Source organism: Macrobrachium nipponense, chromosome 32 (assembly GCF_015104395.2).
Source record: "Macrobrachium nipponense isolate FS-2020 chromosome 32, ASM1510439v2, whole genome shotgun sequence".
NCBI classification, from domain to species: Eukaryota; Metazoa; Arthropoda; class Malacostraca; order Decapoda; family Palaemonidae; genus Macrobrachium; species Macrobrachium nipponense.
In genome coordinates this window covers 53,406,160-53,414,923 of record NC_061094.1, presented here as the reverse complement: position 1 = coordinate 53,414,923, position 8,764 = coordinate 53,406,160, and positions in this window count along the sequence as shown.

Genomic DNA, 8,764 nt, shown 5'->3' with positions numbered 1-8,764 from the left:
TATGACAAAGGTAAAGGCTCTAACCATGTAAGTGGGTCAGCCCCCATTGGTACGGATCCAGAGTAGGCTCTGTCGCGGTAAGCGGGCTAGCCCCCATTGACACGATCCAAAGAGTTATTCAGCCATAGGTTCATACCTCGCTGGGACTCTTGAGGCAGGCAGACTCAGAGACAGTAGTCATGAAGTCTTCAGCCAATCAGGTAGGAACCATGGATTATTATATCCAAGAACATATGTTGTTTTTTCCCTGTTTTAATGTATTTAGTATAAAGTATTATCTTTTTGTTTAGCTGTCTCTTACCCCCCCCACCAAGGGTGCCAATCAGCTAAGTATATATGCTGGGTAAGTTTTCATGTACAAAAATGCTATTGTTAAGATACAATAAAGTTTTGTACATACTTACCTGGCAGATATATACGATTAATGGCCCACCCATCCTCCCCTCAGGAGACAGGTGGAAGAGAAATTCTGTCTTAGAAAATGGGAATGGTTCCGGATCCCGCACCCAGCGGCGGGAATGGTGGATCACCTGACCTACCTGTCGCGTGTGCCGCGAGTTTTGAAATTCTGTCGGGGACGACCGAGTCTATAGCTAAGTATATATCTGCCAGGTAAGTATGTACAAAACTTTATTGTATCTTAACAATATCATATTACAATAATATGTCTAAAAATTAGCCCCTCTAGTGTTGAGTGATTTCAAGGACTCTGGGTCTATAGAAAACATCAAATAAGTAATATATAAATTTTTTAGACACTAAATCTCAAGATGTATCTATATACAGAATTTTAATATAAATTATCTTTATTAAATCTATAATTAGTACTCATAGGGATAGCTATGATGTTTTGACATATCTTATTATTGGATTTGATAAACTTTTTATTCAATTACATATAGAATTTCAACTGAGTAACAAATTTGATGTTAATGAAAGCAATCATATTGTAATTTTATGTTTCCTATTAAGATCATTATGAGTTAGTGTTGAAAAATGAGTACTGAAATTAAAGGTAGCTAACATAAAGTTACCAGGGCTGCATGGTTTTCTTTATATTTATTGGTAGATTCCACAGCTTTCGATGTTGTTTTGAATGATACACATATGTTCAAATTCATATTTATACTATATTTTCTCCCAACTATAGACTCTTTCCTTTGCAGGTTAGTTCCAGAGAACAACAACGCAACCGTTACTGTTACATTCCTACTTCAACTGTGGATGAACCCTTTTTACAGAAGACTTCCTTAACATCAGCTGCTGATCAGCAGGGAAGCAAACACCCTACACATACACTGCACCCATTCACCTCTATTGTTCATGCAGAGTAGCACATCCTGGATGCTGAGGCTCTTCTCTTCCAATACTTTGTTCAGACCTTCTGTCCAGTATTCAAAATTTTCCTCTCATACATTTTAACATATAAAAGTTAAACAACTAACCTATTGTCCTCCATGCTTTCCACATGACCAAGCCATCTCAAAACACTGCTCCATACTTGAAGAATACACACTGACCATTTTACCCCATATGTTTATCTCCACATTTTTACCCTTTCTTCTTCTCTTCAATCCACTTGGCTTCCATAGGCACTTTAGGTATTTTCCTTATCTTTAACACATTTACATTTCTTGGTTTCCCTCTTCTCTCATCCTACCATTACCCTTAGTCAAAACTGCATGGAATATCTTGTTACAATTTTTCAAACTCAAATAAGTTTCTTGTATGACTTGTTCTGTTGATTGTGTTTTTACAGTTATATATCTTTATATACACAAGTTTAATTTTCTTTGGCTGTGAAACTAGTATTATTTATTATTACTAGTATTATTTATTATTCAACCCGTAGGAATAAACAGTCTTATTCTTAATATTGTAGTGGTTATATATTTCTAACAATATATATTGTTGTCACTTTCAGTTCTAATGGAAGATTGCTTTTAAGATTGGAACCACATGTTTCTATGCTTTTAAGATTTTTCCCAAAGTATTTATTTAGCCTTGAAGGGAAATGTACAATTTACCTCTAATTAATCTATAAAGTGTTTTAATTGAAGATGGTACTTAAAGAATTTCATATATGGTGGAATTTGCTGGGAACTGTCTGATGATTGAAAATGAGACATTTTAGATAATTTCTTAATATTTGGGATGTGATTTTAGGAGCATGGTAATGTTTAGGTGATGTAGCTATGGAATTTAAATTGGCCTAATACTAGTTCCTTTGTGGACAGTACCTAATTATTAGGCTGGTATGTATCTTTATAAATGTGTAGATTGTTTCTCATTTAATATTAATGTAAATTATTACTTATGTGTTTTAATGCATCTTTATTTTTAAATGTATATATAATCTTGTGAATATGTATAGTATTATGTAAAAATTTATCTTTTATGTATATCATACAATAAATGTTTGTTTGTTATACAGGTAACAGTTTTTTTCTCATTTTTCACTTTGTATTTGTTAGCCTTGAGGAGTAGCACTGCTCTTCATATTCCATGGTGTTGAACAGTTTCCTATATTCTCTGTCAGATGCACAATGTAAGTTACCCAAGGTTTGAGTATTCTTTGGCTGTGGTAACCAAAAGCTTCACTTTACTACTTACTGAAGTGGAATAGTACTGTAAGTTATGTATTTTAATGTCATATGTGTGCATCATTATTTTTGTGATGATTTTCTAAGGATTAACTGCTGTACATTTCATTGTTGCATTGCTTAACCCTTTAACGCCGATTGGACTTATTAAACGTTGATATAAGTTGTCTGTTGGGTGCCAATTGGACGTATGGTACGTCGATATAAAAAATTTTTTTTAAAAACGTGGAAAAATAGTTATAGGCCTACTAGGCGAAAACTTTTCAATCACGCGCCTTGGAGGATGCTGGGAGCTCATGGATCAAGGCGTTGTTTTGTTTACAATTGTTACCCAGGCGCGCAAGCGCAAATTTCTTTCTTCTCGCACTAAAAAGTATCAGCGACACATCTCAGAAATTATTTTGTCAATTGAATAATTTTTGCACCATTTTATATTAGCCGTTACATGGAGTATTATATATGAAAATGTGCGCAATTTCATGTAAAATACAACTAAAACAACTCATGGTTGTAGCTGTAATCAGGTTTGAAATATTTTCATATAAATTAACGATGTGCCAAAATTTCAACCTTTGGTCAACTTTGACTACCGAAATGGTCAAAAAATGTAATTGTAAGCTAAAACTCTTATATTCTAGTAATATTCAATCATTTACCTTCATTTTGCAAGTCTCTAGCACAATATTTCAATTTATGTGATTTTATGAAAAAACTTTTTCCTTACATCCGCGCGGTAACTCTTCCAAAAAGATCAAAAATTTTTTTGTCCGATTGTCGTAATGTTTGCCCCACCTTTTAAATTAGCCGTCACATAAAGTTTTTATATATGGAAATGTGCGCAATTTCATGTAGAATACATCTAAAAATAACCCATGGTTGTAGCTTTTATCAGTTTTGAAATATTTTCATATAAATAACGATAAGTGCCAAAATTTCAACCTTCGGTCAACTTTGACTTGATTGAAATGGTTGAAAAAACGCAATTGTAAGCTATAACTATTACATTCTATTAATATTCAATCATTTACCTTTATTTTGCAACAAATTGGAAGTCTCTAGCACATATTTTTGATTTATGGTGAATTTATGAATTAATTGTTTTTCTTTACGTCCGCGTGGTAACTTCTGAAAAAATCATAAATTTTTTCGTCCGATTGTTGTAATGTTTGCACCATTTTAAATTAGCCGTTACATAAAGTTTTATATATGAAAATGTGCGCAATTTCATGTAGAATACAACTAACTAAAAACAACCTATGGTTATAGCTTTTATCAGTTTTGAAATATTTTCATATAAATAACGATAAATAGAAAAAATTTGTCCTTCGGTCAACTTTAACTTGACCGAAATGGTCGAAAACTGCAATTGTAAGCTACATCACTTACGAGAAGTCTAGCAAAATATTTTGATTTATGGTGAATTTTTGAAAACTGGTTTTTTTACGTCCGCGCGTTACAAATTCATGCATCATTTTGTGATAATATTTTCTCTATGTTGCTTTGATTGTTTTACAATGTGTTATATACCAAAATGATTGCAATTTAGTGTACAATACAACGGAAAAAAAAAAAAATTAACTCGTTAGCTTTAACCATTGCTCACAGCGATTTGTATAAAATTATATATGAAATTTTTTTCCGTGCTGTCATATATCCCAATATTTACATATGATAATGATATTTTTTTCATTTCTGATGGTTGCATACTAAACTTCAGGCAATGAATTTTTGAAAAAAACATTTTTTCCACTTCGGCGCTCACTGGTGAACGCTGCCAGCATACGGGAGACGATTTTTTAAATACCGCTTTGGCGTTTAAGGGTTAATAGGGTTTGACATTCTTGGTGCTAGCTTTACTTGTGTATACTAAAGATAAACAAGTGAAAATACCCTCTGTTGGAAACCCTCTGTTGGAATATTGTATACATTATTATTTGCTTAGGTTACAGGTGTTCATATATTTTTGGGATTAATTGCTGTGTCTTTGACATTATGTTGTCTTATGATATTGCCTAATGAGCTAAATTTGTGACAGTGTGACTTTTGTTGTTGAAAGTATTTATCAGTATCTTTTTTATGTGTTTCTTTCATGTTTCATTGTTCATGATATATGATTCTAATAATAATTTATATCAAGTTGTTCTTGTTTTACCTCAACCTTGAGATGTCATGTGAAATTTACAAATTATGAACTGAACAACATATAAAATAAGCCATTAGCTTACTACTTGGGATTCTAGATATTAGTAACAATTTATGAGGTCTCCCCTACGTAGATAATTCTTTTATTTTTATTTTTAAGGTTTTTTTTCTTGCCAAAATTTACCTACATTTATTCTTTTTTATTTCAGGCAGGAATACAGCCTTTGCTAATGATGTCTTCTACAATAATAGAGTCCCAGCTAGAAAAGCTTATTGCTCGTCAGTTATCTCAGGTTGTTTCTCAAACATTTCATAACAATACTTCAGTGGACACTGGGCATTCCTCACAAGCCCAATACTCCTCAAATGAAGATAATGTTTTCACAATCACATCCACTCCATTGAGAAAGTGTGAGAAACTTCAGATAACTGACAATGATTTCAACAGCGGTGAGGATGTTAGAGACAGTGGAGAAAAAAAGTTGCTAAGGCCAGAAGATGGAGCAAGTTCTCTGGTGGCTACTACAGATGCAGTTCACTACAGATTAAAGGGGACTGGTCGTAAAGGTGCCTTAGTGCCTAAGGGGGGAAGTTCTTCAACACCGGGGGCATCAAGTGAGACAAGTGCAACTGAGGTATCATGGTCAACAGGGAGGAAGAATACTTCCAAAAATCAATCTCAAGATATCCATAGTAAAAATACCATAGAATTGGAATCACCTGCTCATAGCTCAGAAGTGTCAAGTAGCCATTCATTATATAATGTGTCAAGTGATGATTCTGGTGCAGGGGAAAATTTTTATAACAGAGTTAAGAGTATTTTGGAGGACTCGGCAAACTCTAGTATTAATGCAGAAAACAGCAATATTAGTTGTGACAGTGAACACAGAGTACTGGATGTTAATGAAGGTAGATCGATGAGAAGTGAAGAATTAGAACTTAGTAATTCAGGTGTTAGATTCCTGAAAAAGATAAAAAAGGTAATGACGCCATAAGACTTCTAATTATTGTCAGAATTTTAACCATATTGTATTCCATTGTGAACAAATATTTTTCCTTAATTCAGTTGCAAAAGTATTCGGCATAACCAAGAATAAAAGGCAAAACTGGTTGTTTTTATACTTGTAAACAACAATATATTTCTGTTAGTGTAAAGTTGACCTGTGATGCTTTTTTTTTATAATATGTATGCATTTATATTACACTGCAATAGCCCTTCAACTTGTCAGATTCTTCTGGAGTCTGGCTTTCTGATAAGTAACAAAGACCCATGCTGACATTAATTCCAATTACTCTGTAGCCTAAAGTGTACTTTACTTTTTAATATTAGATTAAAGAGAATTATCCCAACCTGTATCATGTTAAGAAGGTAGCATCCAAAATGAAACATGGTCCTGTTATGTAGCAAAGTACAGAGGAGATCTGTTAAGTTGAGGTGTTACTTGTAGTTTTAGCATAAATCAGAATTCCTAATGATTAATATAATTCAAGTGAAATATGCACACACACATAACAAAATACAGTAAAAACAAAATTAACATAGTACAGTATAAGCAATAGAATTAGTGAATAAATTTATAAGCATGTAAATTTATTATACCAAATTTCCCAGCATTGAAGATGCTTCAGTCATGAATACACATCTCAGTTTTGTCTAGAAAAATTGATGAAAAAATAAGGTGGTACAGTTTATGCGCTGTGCGCATTAAACTGCCTCAAGTGCACTAATAAGTAGTCTCAGCTGGTACAGAATTTTTATTACTGTATTGTACAGTTTTTAAATACTTTGAATGCCTGCGTTTTACTCTAATATGCCACCTAATATAATTGAATCTTATACTCGCAGTTTTCTAGGTTTAAAAATATTTTTAACCCTTTAAGGCATTCGTTTTTTTAGCACCTTGCAAAGCATTCGATACATCTGACGGACTCCTTTTTTGAAAAATCAAAAGAAATGGTTGTAATAGTTTTTAATGATTTTTATGGGCATGAATTGAAAGAGCAGCTGCTCTTCTTTCATTTTAAGCACTAATTTAAGTAATTGTGCAGAAAAGGAAAAATAGTAAAATTGACCAAAGAAATTCACAAAAAAATTATTATTTTTTAATACAACTTAAGTTTATTTATTATTATTCCACTATTAAGAATTAAGAAAAAATATTTTATAAGGTTCTTTTATTGTCCCGTGGCCATGTTCTGTAGGTGCCACACACTTCTAGCTCCGGAGGGTCACCTCTGGAAGACTATGTGAAAAAGGGTAATTTTTGATACAAAAAAAATTAATATATCCACTACGCAATTTTTTTATGACTGTCAACTTTCTTTGACATTAAACTATGATTTTCAGACCTAAATTATATGTAGTGGACACTTTGTAATGAAATTATGACAGTAGGATGGCGTAAAGCGCCTTCTGCAATAACACCTTATCACTACGATCCTTAGTTATTTCGCAGACAGTATTGATAATATTCCTTGGGGAGATTGTAGGGTGGGAGTGCTTTGCCTTTATTATCCCTAGGATTTTATGAATGCTTTTGCAACTGCAGATTACTTTCCTTCAGAAGACCAGTGGGACACTGAACATAGCTGGGTGGCTGAGCCTGCATCACCATGTGTGGTCTCTGGTGCCAACATGTTTCCCCTCCCAATGATCCTGTCAGGGGGTAGGACTGCCTTTGAGGGTTAAAGAATGTGTATCGTATAGCAGGTTCATAGATGTAACAACCACATTAGTCCACAGAACAGAAAATCTAACAATTCAGTCTTTTCTTGTGGTATAAGTTTTATTCTTTGGATCATTGTTTGAATTCAAGTTCCCAGATAAATTACATGAAGATTACAAAAAACTACTAATCACTTCTTGTGAATGAGACCGGAAGCAGTCAAAAGTGCTGACATCCACCTAGAAATCTTGCAGACCTGCAGTTCTTTCCAGAATTATAACTTTAAAATCTTACAATTTTTCATCAGGTTGTACAAGTATTCAAATGAAAAATATTTTAAATATTGCAACATAATTTACAGTTTATTCTACATTTTGAATTATTTGTGCATCCTTTGCAGCTTTACCCTGTTTGCATTTTCCTCAGCTGCAGTCATTTTTTATGGTTTTTACTTATAATTAATTTGTGCATATCGCACTTAATTTGAATGGTAAAATAGGCAAAGATGTATGTACATTTTATACATTTATGGCCTACTAAGCTATTGTAATTTTCTTTGCATTTATAGCCTACTTGAGTCTTTTCCAGATTTATACAGATCACCATAGAACTCCAAAACATGTATTTAATTATAGATGAAAATTCTTGTATTATAATCAAATGTGCAAACCCAAAACCCATAAAATTTGAGGGTCAGCTGTATTCTAATTTACAATGAGAGACTTTTTTCATTAGGTAAATTTACATAAAGTTTGAAGGAAGGTAATTCTTGAAATTAAACAGTCATTTTTTTTCTTTTTTTGTGGGGGGGATCATTACAAATCGTAGGTCTTGTTACTTCTGCAGTTCATTCAGTATCCCGGTTCCTGGTATCTTCTCATTGAGAATTTATGCTTATTCTGTATGTATAGCACAGGTATGGCCTTTGTCAATGTCTCATTTTTAGTTTGTTATTTTCATTGTAATTTAGTCAGCTCCCTGCCATGAATTGTAATATCTTGAGTGTATTTTGTGAAAAAATGTACCATTGAAAAAATTGAAGACCAAAGTTTCATACCATTCCTCATTCTTATTTACGTGGACATAATTGGCCACTGTATATTTTTCAATTATTTTTATTGTTAATAGCAATTTAAATTGAATTTCTATACCATTTGTTTTATTAGAGCTCACTTACAGGTAAGGTTTAAGTGACAAGAATTTTTGGTATCCAAGGACTACAGCATATTTACCTTGTAATAATGGAGGGTTGCTATTTATATTTATAAATGATGCCTTTTCATTTTCTGTGCATCACCTTTTATTGCTGTTTACACTTTTTCCAAATTCTTCCGGTCCTTTTCATTCTATGTG